Raw genomic sequence first — 26,792 nt, 5'->3', positions numbered from 1 at the left:
GCTCGCCGGATTGAAGCAATGGTGGATGTGATCCTTTCTTTAAAAGTAGACGCTTGCCGGGTTAAGGTAATGGTGGATATGATCCCTTCTTTAAAAGTAGACGTTTTCCCGGATTAAAGCAATGGTGTTTGTGATCCCTTCATTAAAACTAGGCGCTTGCTCGGATTAATGCAAGGGTGGATGTGATCACTTCTTGAAAAGTAGTAGGCACTTGCCCCTTGGATGTGATTTCTTCAAAAGTGGGCGTTTGGCCGGATTATGGCAATGGTGGATGTGATGCCTGCTTTAAAAGTAGGCGTTTGCCGGCAAAAGTGCAAGGGAGATTTGATCCCTTCTTCAAAATCAAAAGTGATTGCTTTTATGAAAATAGAAGTTTGTTCAGAATACGGCAATGGTAGATGTGATTCGTCTTTTGGAAGTAGGCGTTTTCTTGGTGGTGAATTTATTTCCGGGCGTTGGCCCGGGGGTAGGCAATGGTGGATGTGATTCCTTCTGTGAAAGTAGACTTTTACCTGGATTAGAAATCTTGGATTTGATTCCAGGGAATCAATATTCGAGCAACGCCTAACAATATACCCTTTGTCATCAAGCTCTGTTATTACTGACAAACACACCTCGCAACAAGCCTTTATCAGAACTCGAACACTTATAACACCGAAATTTGCTGTATATATAACGCTAAGTTTTTCGAATTTTTGTCATTATTATCTCCGACAAAATCAAAGCTTTGTCGTTGGTTCTCTTTTGTCGCTTGTTTCGCATGCGCATCCAATAAAAATTGATTCCCATTCTTCATAATTAGCGGTTTGTCGGAATCAAGTAAGGGGATTTGTTTTTTTTATGTGGGCGTTTCCCTAAAATAAGTCAATGACAGATGTGATCCCTTTCTCGGAAGTAGCCGTTTCGTTTGTCCATCCTTCCGAAAAATGTCCATCATCGGTTTAAATCTATCAGAACATACCCTCGATCTACTCTAACTATGTGAAAAAATAGATCACAAAACCCTTTCCCTTTAACAGTTCCAAATTATGCCAAATGACCCAATGACAGACTGCAGATGTCTTGTTGTGTCGAGGCCGATAGTTCGTCCCATACCATGGATGATGGCAATCCTTTCTCCTTGCGTTATTCATTTACGTAACTACAAAAGGGGTTTTGGATGTGATCGGAGTCTAGATTGAATTCCCTGCTCGTATCGGTGAAGAAGTCTTACTTAAGCGTTTATATTCTTATTTGAGCATGACATAGTGTTGTTTGAGCGGGAGTGTACGATATTTGTTGAATCTTTTTAGGGCGGCCTGCTCGTTCTTTTCAGCGTACGTAATGTTTGTGCTGCGAAATTGACTTCGTCTGAATCCAGAATATGCTCCCAATCCAAATTAGACAACACAGCTTCTATATTACGATGGTTTGCCTTCCAAAATCGTATGACACTATCGTTGAAGCGATGGAGACTTCAAGAGAGTCACAACCCTTGACCGCGATAACTAGTGAGGGATGATGTGGAACGAACTTTACTAATAGTGCAGGTGCCGTTGAAGTTAAAGGAGCAGCATCCAAGCCGTTCACAAACTAAAGATTCAAAAAGCTAATATTTTCATTAGTCACATATAATACTGCGGAACATATCTGCAGAACTATAGCGGGCAAATAACGTGATGGCTCCAGGATGAAAAGTAGAGAGCGAGTCCAAGCAACGCCCGCAAAGTTGAAGTCCCCAAATATCACACTTTTGTCACAAGAAGCCTCGTTGCTCGACACAGTACAAACTGACCTACAATGTATATCGATGAGATAAAGATCCCAAGTACGATCTGGAGGTATGTAGCCAGCACAGAGCAACAGGTAGCGGTTTTTTAGCGCGATGGATACCCAAACTTGTTCGACGGAATTCGAAGCGTCAACAGCGACAATCACTCCTCCTCCTATAGTTTTCGCGCTGTTGTTTGAGTTTGTAACGATGTTACAATATTATTAGCTATCAAAAAAAATCTTAATGAATAATCACGAAAAAAAAGATAATTGAATTCAAATATACTGGACAAATGAAACAAGTCCCCTCGTATTCTTTGGTAGCGAATAGCTGTGAGCTATAAAAAATTCATGCAGTTTCATAGGAGCTCACAAGCAACCAATGAAAAACCAACACGTCGCCGCGTCCGATTAACAAAAGATTCCTTCCAAAAATCAGGAGGTAGAGAAATGAAATGCTAGCATCGATCTCAGTCCGGTTTAGCCATTCTTACAGATAGCTGTGGTCGGTGTGATTAGAAAACCTATAGAAGCGATTGTGAACAAAGGAAAGAATTGTAAGCGAGCACGTGAAGTAGTCACTAAGTTGTAAAGTGAGTTAAAAACAATTAAAATCAAAATTGTAACTCTAACTTAATAAGTTCCTTAACTAGGGTCGTCGCTCGCAGTATTTCGTTAGGAAAATATACTATTTTCGGTTATATGAACGATTAAAAGACCGTAAATCAGGTAATTGAGTTATTCGCCTATCATATAACAAGTTACATTGTATAACGAATTGTATTCTACGTTTGAAGATTCCTTCAAACGAAGGTCGCCGGTCGGGCTTAAGCCCTAGAACGCCCTCCGGCAAGAACACCGACACACCAACCGGAGAGAACTACAGGGCGCAATCCCGTCATATAATAGCGCCCGGGTCCAACATCGTGAAATCCAACCTCGAAATAGTTCCCGTGATATAGATTGGTTTGAAACCCGTCCATTTGTCATCCGGACACTAGACCAGAAGCGAACAAGCAGTGAGAAGTATTTCCCCGTTATCGCTACCACCGGCGGATAATTTCCACTCCAGGTGAGACCAAAGCACACGAGGTGATTTCCCATCGACCCCATCAAGCTGGTTGTTGTACAGTATCACGGCCAAGTACGGTAATTCAGGCCGAGAAAACCACCCGCTGCCAGCATACACCTAGTGGGGTGGAAAAGCGTGCCAAGAAGCTTTTGGCGTTAAATTCATCGGGTCGCATCGTACCGGTACGCAACGTCATCGTCAGCATCTTCCCAGCCGCCCGTTTCTTCGATCGTATGACGTCACACTGCAACCTAAGACCAGGTGATGTACTAGATTAAGAGTCTAATAGGAATAAATGCCTTATGCAAGATCGAAGTACTAGTATACTAGGAGAAGGGTTGAATAAATTCAGGCGAAAAAGCAACTAGTAGTGGCTAAATAAACTGGTTCATGATATCATTTTGAATTTATTTCGGTCGTTAAATTCTTATTCTATGAATTCCTAGAAATAATTTCGGAAAGTGTTGGTTCTTTAATGGGTTGTTAGTGGCTTGTGTGTTTCGGAAGTGAACCTATCAGAGTCTCATCGGGCATTTGTTACATCGCGGCTTTGCGGCAGCTTCGCTGCCTGGCGCGGAAGCAAAGTTAGTTTAGCTTCCCCGCTTGTTTCAAGTTGCGGTCACATCGGAATACTTCGTAGCCGTCCCCGCCGAAAACGTAACCAGAAAGTATTCTATAATAGAGCTATGTCTCAACAAGCACGATGATGTCGTAGCATTGGTCCAGAGCGGCTAGACGGTAGTCTTCAATAAGACTATTCAACCCTCCAACATTTTGGTAGTATATGCTGACATCGAAACTTTGGTATTTGGACGATGGAGCTCTGGAAATCGGAACACTGTCCGGTAGGGCAACGATTGAGCTCTTATTGTACTTGCCTGGAAACGGAATTCGGAAAACCTCAGACCAACTGAGACTGGTCGCTGGCAGGAGGGGCTCGACTGCGTTGAGAGGGATAGAGGCTTCCTGAGAGCTAGCGACAAAGTTTCCAAGTAGGTTTGGCTGAACCTACGACTGAGGGCATGAAATGGATCAGAGATTGGATTGTCCGTGGTGTTGTGTACTTGCCTGTAGTCGGAGTTCGGAAGACCTCATCTCCCAACTCAAACACAGGACCAGGACGGCTGTTGGTCGCTGGCAGGAGTAGCTCGACTGCGTTGAGAGGGATACAGGCTTCCTCAGAGCTAGCGGCAAGACTGCGTCCCGATGTCTGACTTGTAGTTTTCAAATGAGGCTGGCTAGATATCGAATCGTAGTTTAATTTTTTTTCTTTTTTTGGGTTGGGTTCGATTGACTTCATTAATTGCAGATTTGGGTACAGTCACTTTGAAGGACACGAAAGACAAATCGTTGATATGCGAGAAACGATCATCGTCATTTTGGGTAGGATGGAATGGAGTAATGATCTGCCTAGGATCCGACGTATAACACGCGTCAATACCGAAGCTTCATCGCTGCTAGAGATTCAAACAGCCATCCGAAGCATGAAATCGAATAAAGCCCCAAGGGTCGATCGCATATCAGCCGAGATGCTCAAAGCTGACCACATGACATCCGCTGAACTACTGCATCGTTTTTTCCGTAATATCTGGGACACCGCAACTTTCCCGGTCGACTGAATGCAAGGTATCTTAGTGAAGGTGCCCAAAAAGGGTGTCTTGACTGTATGCGATAACTGGCGAGGCATTATGTTGCTGTGTACCGTTCTCAATGTTCTAAGCAAAATTATCCTAGCCCGGATTCAGGAGAAGTTCGATGCGACTCTCCGGCGGCAGCAGGCCGGATTCCGTGCCAGAAGATCTTGTGTGGACCATATTGTCACGCTCCGCATCATTCTGGAGCAGGTCAACGAATTCCAAGAGTCCCTTTACTTGGTATTCATTGACTACAAAAAAGCTTTCGACCGTCTCAATCACGAGAATATGTGGGGCGCCCTGAGACGCAAGGGGGTTCCTGAGAAAATCATCGGCCTCATCGAAGCACAGTACGAGGACTCTTCGTGTAGAGTGCTGCACAATGGGGTCTTGTACGACCCTATCCCGGTCGTAGCTGGTGTGAGGCAAGGATGTATTATATCACCGTTAATGTTCCTCATCGTAATCGACGAGATTCTGGTAGGTGCGATTGACCGTGATCCAAACCGCGAACTGTTATGGCAGCCTATAACCATGGAGCACCTAAACGATTCCGAATTGGCTGATGACGTTGCACTCCTCACGCAACGGCGCTCTGATATGCAGAGTAAGCTCAACGACCTTGCCGAGCGCTCCTTTTCGGCAAGCTTAGTAATCAACGTCAACAAAACCAAATCGTTGGATGTAAACACGGTGACACCTTTCAGTTTCACAGTAGCCGGGCAACCAGTGGAGAATGTTGAAAGCTTCAATATCTTGGTAGCCAAATGGCGTCAGACGGCGGTACCAAGATCGACATAGGCGCACGGATCAAGAAAACAAGTACTGCCTTTGCGAATACGAATTTTCAACTCAACGGCTGCAGGTGTTCATCAACAGATACCTGCAGTATATAATTCGGGCCTGGTGGCCTCACAACTGGATCTCAAACAACGAGCTTCATCGTCGTTGTCACCAGAGGCCGATGGCATCAGAAATTCGGGATCGAAAGAGTGGGGCTTGGTCGGCCACACTCTACGTAGGGGCGGAAACGAAATTTGTAAACAAGCATTAGACTGGAATCCAGCGGGACATCGCAGCAGAGGCAGACCCAGAGGCTCATGGGGGCGAAGCCTCAATAAAGAAATAAAATAAGTCGACCGAAATCTAATCTGACAACAGGTTATAGCGATAGCTGGACAACGCTCAGGATGGGATCTTTCAAGTCGGCCCTTTGCACCACTGGAGGTGTACAGGATTCATAAGTAAGTAAGTGGAATGGAGTAACGTAGAAGGACTCCACCTCATCAGTGGCAGCGTCACTATTCGATACTTTTCAACGTCACGCGATTCGCATCATTATTGATGGAAGATGCAGATCTTTCTTGAGCCGCCTAGCCACGAGTTGACACGAGGCACGAGTTGACACGAGTGGTAAGATTTTTACAAAATCCGTCCAGTTATTTGGTTTCGCCGACGACATAGATATTATAGATATTATATCACACTGAAAAGCGAAGCTAAACGGATTGGACTAGTCATTAACACGTCGAAGAGGGGTGCAGATGGTGGAAGCGAGTGAACCACGAGTTGCATCAGCTGTTGGGAGCACCATCCATCGTTAACACCGCGAAAATCGGACGATTGCGGTGGATTGGGCATATTATATGCAGTTCAAATTAGTTTGATACAGATGCTGTACTTTTTTACATTTTTGCTCTTAGCGGCTTCAATTTATCATCAATCACGTGACTCAATACGTTAGCATATAGTCTGGAAGATGCCGAAAGACTTTGCCGAAGAAGGTACGTATCTGGAAGGTCTACAAAAAATGTTATTACGTTTCGAAAATTGATTGTTCAAACCATATGCAAGAAATCAACGTTTCTGCCAGCACTACCGGACAACCTATGGTTATCGAAGGGCAAAACCCATCTTCCTTCTTGTCGGATTTTTTTCTTTGTAAAATAATTTCAGATAACTCCCATTAGCTCTAAAGCCCTATAAGATTAATTATTTTGAAATAACACTCAGTTAAATTATTGGTCTACGTAGTACGGCAGTGCTGGCAGAATTAACGATTTTTTGCATATGGTTTAAACACTCAATGTTCGAAGCATTATAACTTTTTTCGTGGACGTTCCAGCAACGCGCCTTCTTCAGCAAAGTTTTTCGGCATCCTTTGGGTTATACTTTAACACAATGTGCCACTTGGTTTACGATGAACTGGAATCTCAAGTAGTAGAAATACAAAAATATACGTTCTCCCATACTAATTTCCATACAAACTTCAAACGCAATGTGGAAAGCGAGGAAGCAACCAATCGGTCCCAAATTCTCCACAGTTGTTCAGGACCCAGAATGGCTTCGAAAAACCATTGATTTGAAAAAATGACCATGACGCCCCACTCTAATGTTCATACAAGTCTCTAGAGCCCTTGCGTATTATGTGCAGTTCAAATTAGTTTCATGCAGATGTTCTACGCTCTCCAAATTGTTCTGGTGTTCAAATCAATTGTTCTTTAAGGTCAACCACACCTGGTTGCTGTGGTGGTAGCATAAACTAAACATCGTTCTTTCCCATAAATTTTATTTTTTTTTTTACTCTTGTAGATTTTCTCTTTTTTTACTTTTGAGGTTCTCCGTCTATCACTTAAGAATGCCAAACTGTTTTGTTTTATTCCTTTCATTTTTTTTTCGTTTTTTAGACCGTTTTTTCTTGCTCCTCCGTCTGTTCCCACCGGAGAGCAGTTCACCTTTATTGTATAGAATTTATTTTTTGCATTTATTTCTATCATTTCTTTTTTTGTTCTCCTCCTTCTTCTCTTTTACACAAAAAATACCACTGCTTGGCTAGCTTCTATCTGCGCCAAGTCGCGGCCGTGCGAATATCCTTAGGACATCCGTAAAATATCTGAATTGTTATTGGCTGTATGTCCAGCAGGAACATGTGGCTCTAGTGATACATAATCAGAGTACCAAAGATTCGTATCCTAATTGACTCTTTTGTCACTTTTGTTCTGTATATCGAGATTAAATTAAAATAAAGAGTGGCACCAATGCACTCAGAAGTCGATTGCTTTGACCAAGTTTCAATGCATTCAAATCTCGCTTAACTTTTCAAAAAATAAACCTAAGTAACATTTATTACATGAATTAATTTGAAAAGCGCAGTCAACAGAAAAACATGAGAGCTTTTGATCGCAATACTCAAAGTAATTCATGAAAAAAATGTTATTATTATTATTATTTAATCAGACTAAGGCCGAAGTGGCCTGTGCGGTGTATAAGAGTCTTCTCCATTCGGCTCGGTCCATGGCTACACGTCGCCAACCACGCAGTCTACGGAGGGTCCGCAAGTCATCTTCCACCTGATCGATCCACCTTGCCCGCTGCGCACCTCGCCTTCTTGTGCCCGTCGGATCGTTGTCGAGAACCATTTTCACCGGGTTACTGTCCGACATTCTGGCTACGTGCCCGGCCCATCGCAGTCGTCCGATTTTCGCGGTGTGAACGATGGATGGTTCTCCCAACAGCTGGTGCAATTCGTGGTTCATTCGCCTCCTCCACGTACCGTCCGCCATCTGCACCCCACCATAGATGGTACGCAGCACTTTCCTTTCGAAAACTCCAAGTGCGCGTTGGTCCTCCACGAGCATCGTCCAAGTCTCGTGTCCGTAGAGGACTACCGGTCTAATTAGCGTTTTGTAGATTGTCAGTTTGGTACGTCGGCGAACTCTATTCGATCGCGTCTTGCGGAGTCCAAAGTACGTACGATTTCCAGCCACTATGCGTCTCCGAATTTCTCTGCTGGTGTCATTTTCGGCAGTCACCAGTGAGCCCAAGTACACAAATTCTTCTACCACCTCGATTTCGTCACCACCGATGCAAACTCGCGGTGGGTGGCTCACATTGTCTTCTCTTGAACCTCTTCCTATCATGTACTTCGTCTTCGACGTGTTGATGACTAGTCCGATCCGCTTAGCTTCCCTCTTCAGTCTGATGTAGGCTTCCTCCATCTTCTCAAAGTTACGTGCCATAATATCTATGTCGTCGGCGAAACCAAATAGCTGGACGGACTTATTGAAAATTGTACCACTCGTGTTAATCCCTGCTCTTCGTATTACCCCTTCCAAAGCGATGTTGAATAGCAAACACGAAAGACCATCACCTTGCCGTAACCCTCTGCGGGTTTCGAAGGGACTCGAGAGTGCCCCATGAAACTCGAACTACGCACATCACCCGATCCATCGTCGCTTTGATCAACCGTGTCAGTTGATCCGGAAAACCGTGTTCGTGCATTAGTTGCCATAGCTAGTCCCGATCGATTGTATCATATGTGGCTTTGAAGTCGATGAATAGATGATGTGGCATTTCTGCAGTACTTGGCGAATGGCGAACACCTGGTCCGTGGTGGAGCGTTCGCCCATAAAACCCGCCTGGTACTGCCCCACGAACTCCCTTGCAGTTGGTGCTAGTCGACGGCATAAAATTTGGGAGAGTACCTTGTAGGCGGCGTTCAGCAATGTGATTGCGCGGTAGTTGCTACAATCCAGCTTATCGCCCTTTTTGTAGATGGGACACACGACACCTTCCATCCACTCCTGCGGTAAAACTTCCTCCTCCCAAATCTTGGTAATGACCCAGTGCAGCGCTCTAGCCAGTGCCTCACCACCGTGTTTAAATAGCTCTCCTGGTAGTTGGTCAACCCCAGGGGCTTTGTTGTTCTTCAGCCGGCCAATCTCCTCCTGGATTTCCTGGAGATCCGGAGCCGGTAGAATTATGTCCTGCGCGCGTTCTCCCAGGTCCATCACCATACCGCCATCTTCGTCTGCCACATCGCCATTCAGGTGTTCTTCGTAGTGCTGCCGCCACCTTTGGATCACCTCACGCTCGTTCGTAAGAAGGTTCCCGTTTATGTCCTTACACATATCAGGCTGTGGCACGTGGCCCTTACGTGAACGGTTTAACTTCTCATAGAACTTTCGTGTGTTATTAGCGCGGTACAGTTGCTCCGTTTCTTCACGGTCTCGATCTTCCTGCTGGCGCTTTTCCTCCGGAAAATCGAGTTTTGTCTGTTCCGCGCCTGTTTATATCGTGCCTCGTTCGCCCTCGTGCGGTGTTGCAGCAATCTCGCCCATGCTGCATTCTTCTCTTCCACTAACTGCTCACATTCGCCGTCATACCAGTCGTTTCTCTGATCCGGAACTTGCCAAGTGCAGCGGTTGCGGTGCTACCAATGGCGGATCGAATATCTCTCCAGCCATCTTCAAGAGACGCTGCGCCTAGCTGCTCTTCCGTTGGAAGTGCCACTTCCAGCTGCTGCGCGTATTCTTGGGCTAGTCTACCATCTTGTAGCCGCCCAATGTTAAGCCGCGGCGTCCGACTTCGACGCGTGTTGTACACCGTCGAGAGTTTTGAGCGCAGACATACTGCAACGAGGTAGTGGTCGGATTCAATATTCGCACTGCGGGAAGTGCGGACGTTCGTGATGTCGGAGAAGAATTTACCATCGATTAGAACGTGGTCGATTTGGTTTTCCGTTTCTTGGTTAGGTGATCTCCATGTGGCCTTGGGGATATTTTTGCGGGGATAGAAGGTGCTTCGGACTACCATTCCGCGGGAGGCTGCGAAGTTTATGCATCGTTGGCCGTTGTCATTCGATACGGTGTGCAGACTATCCGGTCCGATGACCGGTCTATACATTTCCTCCCTTCCTACCTGTGCGTTCATGTCACCGATGACGATTTTAACGTCCCGCAGTGGGCATCCATCGTATGTCTGCTCCAGCTGTGCGTAGAACGCTTCTTTCTCGTCGTCGGGTCTCCCTTCGTGTGGGCAGTGCACGTTGATGATGCTATAGTTGAAGAAACGGCCTTTAATCCTCAGCTTGCACATCCTTGCGTTGATTGGCTGCCACCCAATCACGCGTTGGCGCATCTTACCCAGCACTATGAAGCCGGTTCCCAGCTCGTTGGTGGTGCCACAGCTTTGGTAGAAGGTAGCCGCTCGATGCCCGCTTTTCCACACTTTCTGTCCTGTCCAGCAAATCTCCTGCAGCGCCACGACGTCGAAGTTGCGGGGATGTAATTCATCGTAGATCATCCTGTCGCAACCTGCGAAACCTAGCGACTTGCAATTCCATGTTCCAAGCTTCCAATCGTGATCCTGTATTCGTCGCCTAGGTCTTTGCCGATTATATCGAGTCGCATTATCTCTTATATTGTTCGTAATGATTGGTTTTCTAGGCGGCTTATTGGGCCTGCGCAAACCTCCTGTCTCGTCGGAGGGCCGTCGTGTCAGGGCTGTTTAGCGTCCCACCTAACACCAGGACTTGGGCTTGTGCGCTTTGAGCGGCACACGGTCGCTTTGGTGGGGCCTACTTGCGGATACATGCAGCTTTTTATAGAGGTTTAACAGGGCCCACTGTCAAACCCCACCACATCCTAGGCAAGCCCCACAACTCGCAGATGGCCTGGGGAGGGATCGTCAAGCCCTTGGACATAGTCCCTGCTGCCCGGAAAAAAATGTTACTTAGGTCCTTTTGAAAAATAAGAAAATAATTCATGCTTTTGTTCGTAAACTTCACTTTTCATTTCAATACCAGCTGCTACCACCACAGTTGCCAATCGAAATTAATTATTATTAAAAACTACATCTAATACACAGACGTAGTAGTACGTCACTTTTGCGTTCAAACGCTATTAGAGGCACTTTTGAGTCTATTTTTCGGGATAATATTGTTATCACATTTATGTATACAATACTTTTTTAAGTTAATATTTTACATAGGAAACAATGGGAGGAGATTTCACCTCGAAACGCAAACTTCCCTAGTAACATTTTGGTTTTATGATGGTTTTATAACACTCTTGTAGAGTAAATTATGGTCTTTAAGAGCGTTATAAAACTTAAAATGTTACTTGGGTTATTGGGTGGTTTATTAAGATCGTCTTGGAGTGATCCTCTAGCCCTTACGTATACACTTGGTGTATAAGAAAGACAAACAACTTAGAATTTGATGAGTGTATTGCCTTCTTTTGCTGTTCATATGACTTCAGCAGTAAATTCTCCCTTACTCGATGTTCTGTAACTCAATATTTGCCCTTACTCGATAAAATTTCAAAATCCCTTGAATCTAGTATACTGCCTTCCGTCCATAAGTCGATATCTCCCTTACTCGATATTCTCTATGTCGAAATAATTTTCTAATGCATTTCTACCTCGATTTTGTCAGAAACAGTTACATGCACGATATAGTTAGAAGTTGAATGTGAAAAGTGATAGGCAAGAAGTGAGAAATTAGAAGTGATGAATGAAAAGTAAGAAGTTAAAAGTTAGAAGTAATGAATATTGAGAAGTGTGAAATAAGAAGAGAGAAGTTAGAAATGAGAAAATCGAAGTACGAAGTGAATAGTGAGAAGTGAAAATTAGCAAAGTTAGAAGTGAGAAATGAGACGTCCAGAAGTGATATATGAGAAGTTATAAGTGAGAAGTGAAGAATGAGAAGTGCGAAGTGAGAAATGAATAGTGAGAACTGAAGAGTTAAAAGTGAGAACTGAGACATTCGAAGTGAGTAGTGGGATGTGAGAAATAGTAAGTGTGAAATCGAAGTAGTATTGAGAAGCTAGAAGTGAAAAATGAGATGTGCAAAGTGAGAATTTTTTTCCCTTTATTTATGTGAGTTTTTAAATTTTTAGTTCTTCACTGTGAGAAGTTAGAAATGAATAGTGAGAAGTAAATAGTGAGAAGTGTGAAGTTTAAAAGAGAAATTTGCAGTGAGAAGTGAAAAGTAAGTAATGAGAAGTCCGAAGTAAGAAGTGAGAATTAAGTAGTGAGAAATAAGGAATGAAAAGTTAGAAGAGAGAAATTCGAAGAGCGAGGTAGTAGTGAGAAGAGAAAAGTTACAAGTGAAACGCTTATTAGACCGGTAGTTCTCTACGGACACGCACGCTTAAAATCAATAACACAGAGATGTGTTTGCTTCACACAAAACGGACCTAATGCAGAACAACACCTAGATGAGCGACAGTTACACAGGCACAAAAATGCCTCGTACGGTCGTGATAACGGTCCTTTTTAACATGTAAACGTATGTACAGATTCCTTGTTTCATTAGGAACCAAATACTGTTGCTTCAATAAAACCACACGAGCTATTTTTGTGGCTGTGTAACTGTCGCTCATCAACACCTAGATATTCATTAGGTCCGTTTTGTTTGAAGCAAACAAATCTCTGTATTATTGATTTTAAGCGTGCGAGACCTGGACGCTGTACGATGCTCGTGGAGGACCAACGTGCACTGGGAGTTTTAGAAAGGAAAGTACCATCTATGGTGGTACGCTTCATACATCCCAATTATCATCTCTCACTTCTCACTTCTTGCTTCTGTTTATCTCACTACTCACTTCCTTCTTCTCATTTCGAAAATATTGCATCTTTTTACAACTCACTTCTCATTTCTCACCTTCCACATGTTTACTGTACACATCTCGCTACTCAACACTCACTTCCGTTTTTCAACACTCTTTTCTCATTACTATGTACACCCGATTCTTTTTTACACGGGGGATGCGTTCCGTGTAAAAAAGTTTTCAGTTCAAAATTTGAAAATCCGTGTAAAAATAGTTTTATGATTTCTCGACGAATCATGGAAAATGGAGCAACTTTGCAAAAATTTTGTATGGAATTTTTTTTACACGGCCGTGTAAAAAAAAAATCCGTGTAAAAACAGAATCGGATGTATTCATTTCGAACATCTCATTTCTCACTTCACTTAATAAGAAAACAAATTTTAACTATTCAGCCAAATAGGGAAACTGCTCCTGGAATTCATCTCATGGCTCAGTTATCCGTACCTTCAAAAACAAAGTAATGGGAAGCAATTTGATTTGTTTCTTAGTTTTGTATTTTTTTTTTAGCAGTGAGCACGCATGTTGAAGCGGCAAAATTGGTGCTGTATTTCTTTGTTTCCCGATGAGATGAATATATGTTCAGTGAGATGGAGATCGTAACAGTAACAGTAATAAATATACATATTTCCTATCTCAATACCTCCCTTAGTTGATGGTCCCTTCAATATCGAGTAAGCGAGAGTTCTTTCTTTCTGTATTACACTTGAGCTAAAAAACATTTTCTTTGATCAATCTTTCCGTCTAAGCATCTAAGAACGATATTTAAAAAAATATGTTTACAGAATCACAGAACCTTGTGCTACATTTTACAACATTCTTAAAACTATTGAAAATTCCAAGATTTCCCCTGGGGACGTAAACAATTTTTTTTATATATAGTAAATCTCTTTTATCATCCAAGAGCCACATTTTATTCTACTGGCATAAACGAGAATTCTCTTCAGCTTACGTTCTGTAATGCATTCAAACGTAAACAATAATATTGCTGATATTCTCTCGTTCTTCTAACAAAATGATGTGTATTTTTGTTTTGCTTTAAACTACAAAAATGCCATTATTGAATGTATTGACAAGATATTTCAAGTCGTCCGCCTTCCTTCCATGGTCACTTGTTAACACTAAATATCTTTTATCACGCGGTTTATGGTTGGCTAATTATGTTGCCTCGGTACATTGTAAAGATTTTTATGACTATGGGGCTTTGATTTCCCTTAATAATTTCTTTTTTGTAAGACCAGACCATATATCAGTATAGATTTCCTGAAATGTATCTGTAGACAGAGAAATCAAATCTCATTTTCGCTACATATGCAGATTGAAGAAGTTGTTCCATTGGGTCCACAAAGGCCGCCAAATGAACGAGTAGTCAGCGTTGCGACCTCATTACAACCGTAGAAATTGCATATGGGCAAAAGATGATTTCCGCAACTGTCCCAAAGGGCCAAAACCGCGTGTCGTCGCGAATGCGAAGGCTGAAGTTGTCGCGGTTTTATATTTTCTTTGATTCGCATGGTATTGTAATCATTTCTACTGTTTAGGCTATGCGTAAGAAATTTTTCTATAGACGATACCTATTTTACGAAAATTGTGATAGCCTTTCCATTTTTGCACAGTTAAGAAAGTCTCAAAGCGACCAAAAGTGATCTGAGTGGGTTCCGTTTTTTCCTCCATTCACCTCGATGTCATTTATCGTACGACGACTGGAATATACCCGCACATAGCTCACAAAAACGTAATTATACCCCAGCCTTGTTCTTCTTGTTTGCGGGACGATATCCGTGTCATCACCGTGTCGCCGTCGTTGTCCTTGTACCTCCAGGTCTCATGTATGCTAAGTAGAAACTTTCTCATGAAATCATCTCCTCTTTCGCGACTCCTGCGAATCCGCGCGCTCCAAACCTAGGAGTCAACTTTTGCCGGATTGAATGAATAAAAATTTGCCATCTGCGACGTAGTCGACGATAAGTTCGGTTCCTGTTCCAGCGGAAACGATAACGACAACGGCGACAGCAGAATGGGACCGATGATGATGAGTGGAGGAACTTTTCTAATTAACTTCTCGACGAACACATAACAATAATAATCAGAACCACGCGGTGGTGCCGCGAATGTGACACCTGCTGAACCTGCTAGCAACATCGTTGGCATCCCGTACCATATCGAACGGTACGCAGGCAGTGTGGTCCCAGGGCGATCCAAACGGAACTCCACACTGCACTCCAGATCAGCGAGTCCAGTGATTTGATGGGAGGAAAAAGATCTCACAATCTGGCGTGACATCGGTTGCGAATTCTGTCATTATAGCATTCAAATGAGTTTTAATCAAGTTTGATCCCACGTTGGCGCCACCGATGACAGTCGATGATGATTATTCGATGTCGTGTCGAGCAATTCCCTCGCCTGGTGCGATTGAATCGGCCGAACGCTCGGTCAAATGGATTATCAGAAGTTAAATGTTTTTGGATTGCACGTGTAGTTTTTATTCACCAATTTTGAGTGCATCATCTGTTGAAAGATTAACTTGGAGGGCTGAACATGTAGCGCTAATGTCGGACATGAAACCTATAATGAAGTTCATGAAGAATGATGCGTGATCTCTAAAACTATCACCATTTGTGATTACTTTAAAAATATATTATTTTTATCATTCTACTCGATAAATTATTCTTAAAATAATTCGTAATAATTTGGATTTCTCTTCTATTGATTTCCATTGGTCTTTTTCCTCGATGGGGAATAGTTTCAAATTAGGTTTTCAAACATCCCCAACTGAGCAACCAGCCAATATTGAGATTATAATTTGATTTGATTGAGTGGCCCCGGAGGAAGCAGGGGCAACTTAGAGGACAGGGAGCTCAATTAAAGGAAGCGACAAATTCTCCTGTTCTCCCCGACGATGATGGCGAGAAAGGGGAGCGGCGGGGGACTTGGTTGGGCACGTTCATTTGAACCAATTGTGATTGGAAAAATATTATTTAAACATCTCCATTGGTGTCTCTCCACTTCGTTGCTACTGCTTCCCTAAGGGGGCACCGACATCGCCCGAAGTTGTTCGATCTGAAAATCTTATTCCACATCTTTTTACCGACAAGATGATGGTCTTGGATGGTTCAAGCGAAAGAAAAAGGAGTAATTGAACAATAACACAATCTGTACCAATCCGACCGGACCCTGAGCCCCAGAAGTACAGCAGTTGGGGGCACTATGTGGACTGGAACAGGATGCGTTTGGAATAATCAAGAGGAGTAGGTAGTTGTGCTGCAATTCGTTGATAAAACCAGAAGGTTTCTTATTCTTTCGGCCGTCATCAAGGGACTGTGTGTGCCTGCATCTGATGGGGTCATCCGGTTTGCATTAAAGAAATTGCATTCTGTGGCTGTGGTCATAGGCGTAACCACGTCTGAGAATTGAATTTCTCGGAAGTTTTTACTATTGCACAAGGGAACCCTTCCACTATGAGAAAGGAGTATAACTAATTGGCAGTCATCTTTTTGAGGTTTTGTGAATATTTTTAATTAAATATCAATTATGTATGTGTGCATGCTGTCTACCGATGTACGTTATCCTATCGAATAACAACGAAATATTTTCGATAATAATGTATATAAACATGTGAAATATGCAGGCAGTCAATATCTTTGTGGAGTCTTTCAAGGTTAAATTAAACTTTCATTTATTTTTAAAATTATGTTAACCTCTTAGTTTATCACTTGTTCAATTATATGGCAAGCTTAGTCGTGTATGAAACTTTGCAAAGCCGCGTAATTTTCGACGGACGAAGTTGGGATATTGTAGGTTTGAGGTATCTGCTGCTCATCTGGGCATTTGACGTCGTGAATGGTGTGGCGTAGTGTCGTGCTCGAATCATGGTTCATCAGGGAGCATCTTCCGGATGGTCGGAACTTTGTGGTACACGGAACAATAAGACAGAGCCAAGAAAAAAATTGAGACGAGTTAGAAATAGAAGACTTTGATGTCATACGAGCAGAAAGGCATAGAGGGTGACAGGGCGTCCAGTGTCGCTCTCTGGAGGTGTCTGGTGACTATGCTCGCGCAGAAATTTAGGGAACTATGGAAAATAGATACCGTCCAAGTTAATTGTGTGGCAAATTCATTTGCTAATTTTTAAGAGTAATCTGACGAATTAATGAGAAAAACTTGTTTGTCTATCATAAGCTTTACCTTCCTGTGCGTCCACCTTTGCTAGTAAATCCGCCTTCTCATTTCCATAAATAAGGCAATGAGATGGCATCCGGCACTGGAGTGACGGCATACAATGTCTAGGTCAGTGAATAGAATAGTTCAGAGGTTCCTAAACTCGAAGATATGCGACCTATATAGCAATATCCCATATTGCTTGCGAACCACCAGGTACCAAATACAATGATTTTTTGAAATTAGATAAAAATGAGTTCGATAAAAATTCCTAATAAATTGTCAATGTCTCGTTTTTTTTAAATTTAAATTGGATGTGGATTATATGGGATTTGAATTGGATTTGATTCAAATTGGATTTGAATTGGAATTGGATTTGAATTAGATCTGGATTGGAATTGGATTAGAATTTAATTTGGATTCAAATTGGATTGAATTGGGATTGTTATATTGAATTAGAATTGGATTTGGATTTAAATAAGATTTTAATTTAATTTGAATTGGATTTGGATTGGATTTAGATTGTATTTTGATTGAATTTGAATTAGATTTGAATTTGAATTAGATTTGGATTTGAATTAGATTTGGATTTTAATTAGATTTGCATTTGAGTTGTATTGAATTTGAATACGATTTGGATTGGATTTGGATTGGATTTGGATTGAATTTAGATTGGATTTGGATTGGATTTGGATTGGATTTAGATTGGATTTGGATTGGATTTGGATTGGATTTGGATTGGATTCGGGTTAGATTTGGATTGGATTTGGATTGGATTTGGGCTAGATTTGGATTGGATTTGGATTGGATTTGAATCGGATTTGGATTGGATTTGAATCGGATTTGAATCGGATTTGGATTGGATTTGGATTGGATTTGGATTGAATTTGGATTGGATTTGGATTGAATTTGGATTGGATTTGTATTGGTTTTTATTTGGATTTGGATTGGATTTGGATTGGATTTGGATTGGATTTGGATTGGATTTGGATTGGATTTGGATTGGATTTGGATTGGCTTTGGAATGGATTTGGATTGGATTTGGATTGGTTTGGATTGGTTTGGATTGGTTTGGATTGGTTTGGATTGGTTTGGATTGGTTTGGATTGGTTTGGTTTGGATTGGTTTGGATTGGTTTGGATTGGTTTGGATTGGTTTGGATTGGTTTGGTTGGTTTGGTTTGGATTGGTTTGGATTGGATGGGGATTGGTTTGGATTGGTTTGGAATGGTTTGGATTGGTTTGGATTGGTTTGGTTGGTTTGGTTTGGATTGGTTTGGATTGGTTTGGATTGGTTTGGATTGGATTGGTTGGTTGGATTGGTTTGGTTGGTTTGGATTGGTTGCGATTGGTTTGCGTTGGTTTGGTTGGTTTGGTTGGTTTGGATTGGATTTTGATTGGGTTTGGATTGGTTTGATTTGGATTGGTTTGGTTTGGATTGGTTTGGATTGGTTTGGTTGGATTGGTTTCGATTTGGATTGGTTTGGATTGGTTTGGATTGGTTTGGTTTGGTTGGTTCGATTTGGATTGGATTGGGATTGGTTTGGATTGGTTTGGTTTGGATTGGATTGGTTTGGTTTGGATTGGTTCGATTTGGATTGGTTTGGTTTGGATTGGTTTGGATTGGTTTGGATTGGTTTGGATTGGTTTGGATTGGTTTGGATTGGTTTGGATTGGTTTGGTTTGGATTGGTTTGGATTGGTTTGGATTGGTTTGGATTGGTTTGGATTGGTTTGGTTTGGATTGGTTTGGTTGGTTTGGATTGGTTTGGATTGGTTTGGATTGGTTTGGATTGGTTCGGTTTGGTTGGATTTGGTTTGGATTGGTTTGGATTGGTTTGGATTGGTTTGGATTGGTTTGGATTGGTTTGGATTGGTTTGGTTGGTTTGGATTGGTTTGGTTGGTTTGGATTGGTTTGGATTGGTTTGGATTGGTTTGGATTGGTTTGGTTTGGATTGGTTTGGATTGGTTTGGATTGGTTTGGATTGGTTTGGATTGGTTTGGATTGGTTTGGATTGGTTTGGTTTGGATTGGTTTGGATTGGTTTGGTTGGTTTGGATTGGTTTGGATTGGTTTGGATTGGTTTGGTTGGTTTGGATTGGTTTGGATTGGATTGGGATTGGTTTGGATTGGTTTGGATTGGTTTGGATTGGTTTGGTTTGGATTGGTTTGGATTGGTTTGGATTGGTTTGGATTGGTTTGGTTGGTTTGGATTGGTTTGGATTGGTTTGGTTGGTTTGGTTGGTTTGGATTGGTTTGGATTGGTTTGGTTGGTTTGGGATTGGTTTGGATTGGTTTGGTTGGTTTGGATTGGTTTGGATTGGTTTGGATTGGTTTGGATTGGTTTGGTTGGTTTGGTTGGTTTGGATTGGTTTGGATTGGTTGGATTGGTTTGGATTGGTTTGGATTGGTTTGGATTGGTTTGGATTGGTTTGGATTGGTTTGGATTGGTTTGGTTGGTTTGGATTGGTTTGGATTGGTTTGGATTGGTTTGGATTGGTTTGGATTGGTTTGGATTGGTTTGGATTGGTTTGGTTTGGATTGGTTCGATTTGGATTGGATTGGGTTGGTTTGGATTGGTTTGGTTTGGATTGGATTGGTTTGGTTGGATTGGTTTCGATTTGGGATTGGTTTGGATTTGGATTGGTTTGGATTGGTTTGGATTGGTTTGGTTGGTTTGGATTGGTTTGGATTGGTTTGGATTGGTTTGGATTGGTTTGGATTGGTTTGGATTGGTTTGGATTGGTTTGGATTGGTTTGGTTGGTTTGGTTGGTTTGGATTGGTTTGGTTGGTTTGGATTGGTTTGGATTGGTTTGGATTGGTTTGGATTGGTTTGGATTGGTTTGGTTTGGATTGGTTTCGGTTTGGATTGGTTGGGATTGGATTGGTTTGGTTTGGATTGGTTTCGATTTGGATTGGTTTGGTTTGGATTGGTTTGGATTGGTTTGGGATTGGTTTGGATTGGTTGGATTGGTTTGGATTGGTTGGGATTGGTTTGGATTGGTTTGGATTGGTTTGGATTGGTTTGGATTTGATTTGGATTGGTTTGGATTGGTTTGGATTGGTTTGGATTGGTTTGGATTGGTTTGGATTGGTTTGGTTGGTTTGGATTCGATTTGGATTGGTTTGGATTGGTTTGGATTGGTTTGGATTGGTTTGGATTGGTTTGGATTGGTTTGGATTGGTTTGGATTGGTTTGGATTGGTTTGGATTGGATTTGGATTCTGTTTGGATTGGTTTGGATTGGTTTGGATTGGTTTGGATTGGTTTGGATTGGTTTGGATTGGTTTGGTTGGGATTGGTTGGGATTGGTTTGGATTGGTTTGGATTTGGTTTGGATTGGTTTGGATTGGTTTGGATTGGTTTGGTTTGGATTGGTTTCGATTTGGATTGGTTTGGATTGGTTTGGTTTGGATTGGTTTGGTTTGGATTGGATTGGGATTGGTTTGGATTGGTTTGGATTGGTTTGGATTGGTTTGGATTGGGTTTGGATTGGTTTGCGTTGGTTTGCGTTTGATTTGGTTTGGATTGGTTTGGATTGTGTTGGATTGGTTTGGATTGGTTTGGATTGGACTTGGATTGGTTTTGATTGGTTTGGATTGGTTTGGTTGGTTTGGATTGGTTTGGATTGGTTTGGTTTGATTTGGATTGGATTTGGTTTGTGTTTGGTTGGATTGGTTTGGATTGGTTTGGATTGGTTTGAATTGGTTTGGATTGGTTTGGATTGGTTTGGATTGGATTTGGATTGGTTTGGATTGGTTTGGATTGGTTTGGATTGGTTTGGTTGGTTTGGATTGGTTTGGATTGGTTTGGATTGGATTGGTTTGGATTGGTTTGGATTGGTTTGGTTGGTTTGGTTGGTTTGGATTGGATTGGATTGGATTTGGATTGGATTTGGATTGGATTTGGATTGGATTTGGATTGGATTTGGATTGGATTTGGATTGGATTGGATTTAGATTGGATTTGGATTGGATTTGGATTGGATTTGGATTGGATTTGGATTGGATTTGGATTGGATTTGGATTGGATTTGGATTGGATTTGGATTGCATTTGGGCTTGGATTTGTATTGGATTTGATTTGGACTTGATTTTGATTGAAATTGAATTTAATTTGGATTGGATTTGAAACAGATATGGATTTAAATTGGATTTGATTCAAATTTCGATTGGATTTGAATTGAATTTGGAATTGATTCAGATATTGGATGGATTTGGATTGGATTTGGATGGGATTTGATTTGGATTTAGATTGGAATTGGATTTGAATTGCATTTGATATGGATTGAATTTGGGTTTAGATTTGGATTGTATTGGACTTCATTCTATTTGACCAACTATTCAAAAGTTGGCCATTGACGTCATAAAATTCGTTGTTCTCCAATGAATCGACTGCTTTGAGCGTGCTTACAGCGGCACAGAAGGAGTTAACTTTCTGAAATCAGTATGGCGAAAGGCATCTACGGTTCGATTACTCGAAATTAAACACCTTAATCGAAAAAATATTTGGTAGGCGTAGTAGCGGACACCATCCTTCATAATCGGTACCAAATAGTTTTTCATGAAAAGTTCCTAATCTTGAGAAAACCCGCGTTAGATGTCTTTCGTCATACAAATTTCTGGCGGTTAACTCATGCTGGCTATTTTGCGCATATACTATAGCGCCGGGATGTGATAGCGGCGAGTAGAAAATCAGCCACTGCCAATAATTCATTATCTAACAATTACTTAGACCCTAATTTAAAGCTGGTATAGATTTGTGGGCCAAAACAGTGTCAAAATTATGACCCTATTCTTGAATTTGTCAAAGAATTGCTTTGGACATTACGTCAAGAATTCCTTTCAAAATTCTTTCAAGGATTCATTCGGAAATTACTTCAGAAATAAATTTAGAAATTTCTTTAGAAATACCACCAGATATTCCTTTGAAAATTCAAAAAGGAGTTCTAAGTATTCCGTCAAAATATCTTTAAGGAATTTCTCCGTGAAAATTCCTTTAGAATAACCTTAGAAAATTTCTTAAGGAATTCACCCCGAAATTTCTTTGAAAACTTGATACGAAATTATTTTGGGGATTCCTTGGGAAATTCCCTAGGAACACCTATGTGAATTGTTTTCGGAATTTATTCAGAAATTCCTTTGGAAATTCTTTTGAAAACATTTTTTTTTAGAAATATATTCAAAAACATATTTGGAATATCCTTCGGAGATTTATTTAACCTGCCGGGAGTCGCACTGTTGTAAAAAGTACAACATCCCGAGCAGCACAAGTCAAGCAAAATAGGTTGCAGCAACTTGTTTGTGACTAAATCTGGTCACATACGAGTTTCAGTAACCTAAGTGGAACATGTGTGCTGCTAGGGATATTGAGTAAAAGTGGGATATCTTTTCAGTCAGTTTACCAATTTGCTCCAAACCACTAAGTATTCTCACAAAATTCGTTCTGCATCAATTGAGAATAGCTTTTATAGCTTTTATGCAACTGTGACCACATGTTGCCACTAGACGACCTTCCGGATAATTCGGAACGCCCGTAAAAATTGTCATTTTGTTAAGTGCGTAGTCGCGCCGCCTTGCGGAAGAATTCCAACCAGAACATTTTTTCAACATATTGGTTTCCAATCCTAGAACAACTTTTTAGAAAACGGCAACTTTTCTGAATCCCACAGATCCCGAGATATCGAACCAAACTGTTCTATCATATACAACTGTTCTATCATATATATCATAGCGCCGCCTTGCGGATGAATTTTGAACTTAACAGTTTTTGAACATATTGATTTCCAACCCTCGAACTACTTTGTAGAAGACGGCAACTTTATAATTCTCAAAGATCCCAAGATATCGAATTAAACTGATCTTTTATATACAATGGCGCCGCCTTGTGGATGAATTGTAAACTAAAACAGTTTCTCAGCATATTTGTTTCCAATCCTCGAACAACTCTGTGGAAGACGGCAACTTTCTAAATCCCACAGATCCCGAGATATCGAACCAAACTAATCTCTCATATATGTATACTAGCGCTGCCTTGCGGTCAAACCTGACTTCAACGGATCGTAATATAATTTATTGAACATTAAGCAATGTCCCAGTGTCAACGTGTGTTACATGTCAACGAAAAAGAAGCTCGAATATATGTTTTATAAATAAAGCCTTCCATAATAAGCTGATTTGTAAGCATTTTATATAGGAATCCCACTTCTAATATTTATTATAGCACAAAGAAATTTATTAAAGAACACTAATATCGATTATATAGATTTGCAATTATTTTGGAAGCTTGTCTGTCCTACCAATATAAGCTATTTTCACATTTACACAATAATAGAAAATATCGCAACGACAAAGCAATCTCCCTTATGTAATTAAACATATTTTGATATTGAACAGAACTGATTTATTTAATGCCTTTTTTCATTTTTCTTCTAAAATACTCATATCGTGATCACATTTCGAATTAGAATCAACCAGCTCCAACCCAACCCAAGTGCATATATAACAGATAATTTAGAAGAACTGGAGAATGGGAAGAAACAGCAAGAACGGAATTGAAAAGAATTGATTTCAAAGGCTATTTTTAGTTCTGTTTAATTTTTGCGGTGTATCAACGTAGATACATATATAGATATAAGTATTGGTGTGCAAAATAAATTTTCATTTTTATTTTTGATGCCTTCGGGTCCCAGGTAATTACCGAGTAAGTATGTTGTTCGACTGTGGGTTCGTATATGAAATTATAATTTGGCTTTTCTTCTTATCCCAATTCATAACCACTGAACCGGTTGTGATGAGCTATTTTTCAAAAATCTTAATTGATTCTGATGGCTTTGGTGAATGCAATTGAATGCAGGGCTGTAAACTGTCAATCAATGGGAGCGTGTGTTTTGCATTATTGAAGCCGAAACAACATACATATTTGTTTCTTCGGATCGAATGGGTCGAAACGATCTTTCCTGTTCTGGTTTTGGCAGCATAAACATTTGTAGTCAGGATGGCCGAGTGGTCTAAGGCGCTACGTTCAGGTCGTAGTCTTCTCTGAAGGCGTGGGTTCGAATCCCACTTCTGACAAATATTTATTTTACTTTGCGTTGATGTCGGAAACTAGTTTTATATCTCCCCGTCCAAAGGTGAAGGTTATTATACTCAGTAGAATATAAATCATGTTCAGCATGAATATAATAATAAAATAGCATCATATGACTGATGCTATTGATGTAAAATGGATGTAATGTTGTTTTAAATGGAATAAGATGCATTTTCACTATAGTTCTATATTTATAAATTCAAGATAGGTACGATAGAAGTTCAATTTTAATTCATTTTATAATGCTTATGAGAATAGTTGATCTAATTAATGCTAGTTTTGGCAGGTTCAACATTCTTCTTTACCTGTTTTACAATTCATCTGACAATTCAACTGAAATTCCAAAAGAACATGATCTATTCTGTTCTTGCTCAATTAAATTGAATGAAGGTGTATAGATCTTTTATTTGCGTTTAAGTCAAGCGGATTGCTCAATTATGCCTAATATTTTGTTGTCAAGCAAAATTTATTCTAAACCCTAGTGATCAAAAATTGAAGTCGCCATCAAGAATACGACCAAAACATCGTGTAAAGGTAGCATTCTGTGTGGTGTATTTTTAAAGAGTAATAAAACTTTAACCGAACTATGAAATTCAATCTGTAAGCACTAACGCTATGAACAACTGCTACTTCGCCAAAATGTAGGCAGTTATATTGCACTAAAAATGTGGGAACAATTACCATAATCATTTCGGAACAACAATCGACTAACGCTTTAATGTATCTCGTGAATAATACATTTTCGTCATTTAGGCTCCCTTCTTAAAGTTTGACATATTTTTTGCAAGTTCCTTTTATCGTGTCATTCGAAACGTTTCATGTCGACTGACCGACAACATTTCATATTAGATTCATTCGAGTAAAACTCAGTTCTATTTATGTCGTTTATGACCGAACGCAAACATCTTACCAGTCCATATCAACGGACTGGACTGGCTAATAAATTTACCCCGCGCGGTTCGGTTGCCTTTGCGCTTGCGTTCACAAACACATCCATAGGTCGAGCAAATGATTATCCGATGTTGTACCTTGTGATGGTTTGTCATGTCAACCGCGTCGTTTTAGTAGTGTAATTTTCATCTCAATCTTCAACGGGCTCGTTGGTCTAGGGGTATGATTTTCGCTTAGGGTGCGAGAGGTCCCGGGTTCAAATCCCGGACGAGCCCACCTCGATATTTTTTGGTTCTCATAGGCTGCTGTTATTCTATTATACTGAAATACCAAAACAAACAACTTCAATTTACCATCCTAATGGAGTGATACTGCCTTTCTCGCTATAAGTTAGGACACCTTAGCGTAGCCTCAGCCTTCAATATCAAACTCGAATTTCAACCCCAAAGATCAATCCGCTCAAAGTAGCTTTGTCAAATCCCATCAGAATCCTGGCCTAGAGAATCGCTCATCGTTTGCATCATTGTATTATTTTTTAATTGTTTTATTGTTTCCTATTGAAAATTGGCCAGATTGGGCTATGGGCTCAAGAGATTAAAAATCCATATACCTATATAATCAAAAAATGCGCCTCGAAATGGATTTTAACGACATTTGGAGCGATATAAATTTTCGGCGATGGAGTGAAGCGATGCCATTCGCTCGTACATATGATTAGATTATATAGATTAGATTATGATTCTACCAACACCGACTACAACAACAAAAATAAGAGGGGTTGTATACAAAACACGACCGCTCGACGTAAACTACGTAACACCTCTTAGTGCAAAGAGAATCGAAATATCATGTAAACAGGCCTGGTAGCAGGTAACTTTTTTCGGCTTAGTCACTAAAGTCTCTTTTTTGAGTTCAAGTCACTTTTTCTAAACAAAAAGTCACTTTTGTATACAATATAAAAATAATGAACAGTGACAATGTGCTTTACAAGACCTAGATTTTGATCAACCTTGGGTTTGGGTTTAAAAGTCACTATTGTATTAATATTTTGATCAAAACCCAGGCTTAAACCCAAACCCAAGGTTGATCAAAATCCAGGTCTTGTAAAGCACATTGTCACTGTTCATTATTTTTATATTGTTAGATAAGCAGAATAGGGAAGAGGAAGAATGGGTCGAGAATCCAAATACATGTATTCGCAGACCAGACCAAAAACCGTCAAATTCCATACCATACATTGAACTATTCAGATTGGATCTTTTCAATTCTAGGATGAACTTCTTGGTATTTCAATGAAACCATGAGTAAGCAAGGAATTGTTAAAATACTCATTAATACACGACTTTAATAAACATTCATTAAAATAAGTTTTTCTTTTTATGTGACAGGTAGATTTTTTCATTTTTTGTGTATGTAACATAAAACTTCCGAGTAAGTATATGTACTTTACAATTTTTCAAAATAAATGCTGATGACAATTTGAACATTTAAAATTGCATAGACTTTCAAGATTCCTGTTTCAATTAGAAAAAATATGAATTTTAAAACATTTAAGAGGAATGACGGCTTTGGCAGGTTTTGCTCTATTATTGTCAGGGGGGTTTTTATGACTGATTTTGCTCAAATTTGGCCTAAACATGCTTCGCATATCAAAGAATATTGTGGCCAAATTTCATAAAATTTGGTCGACAAATACCCCCCTGACAATAAAAGAACAAAACCTGCCAAAACCGTCATTTCCCCTAGTTAATTCTTGATTTTTTATTATAATGTATACCTTTTGGCTTTTGGTATTCCGGTATTTTGCT

The 26,792-nt window shown here is 40.6% G+C and overlaps 1 protein-coding gene and 2 non-coding genes across 5 annotated transcripts in view; all 3 read left to right on the top strand.

Annotated features, from left to right (window-relative positions):
• LOC134209089 (uncharacterized) overlaps positions 1-26,792 on the top strand; it is a 372,790-nt gene that overhangs the window by 320,832 nt on the left and 25,166 nt on the right. The window lies entirely within an intron of this gene.
• Positions 23,995-24,077, top strand: Trnal-cag (transfer RNA leucine (anticodon CAG)). The gene has a single exon. It is a non-coding gene; the product is annotated as a tRNA-Leu (tRNA).
• Trnap-agg (transfer RNA proline (anticodon AGG)) lies at positions 25,188-25,259 on the top strand. The gene has a single exon. It is a non-coding gene; the product is annotated as a tRNA-Pro (tRNA).

This window comes from Armigeres subalbatus, chromosome 1 (assembly GCF_024139115.2).
Source record: "Armigeres subalbatus isolate Guangzhou_Male chromosome 1, GZ_Asu_2, whole genome shotgun sequence".
Classification (NCBI taxonomy): Eukaryota; Metazoa; Arthropoda; class Insecta; order Diptera; family Culicidae; genus Armigeres; species Armigeres subalbatus.
Note: the sequence above shows the minus strand (reverse complement) of the source record. Positions and strands in the feature narration are given on the sequence as shown.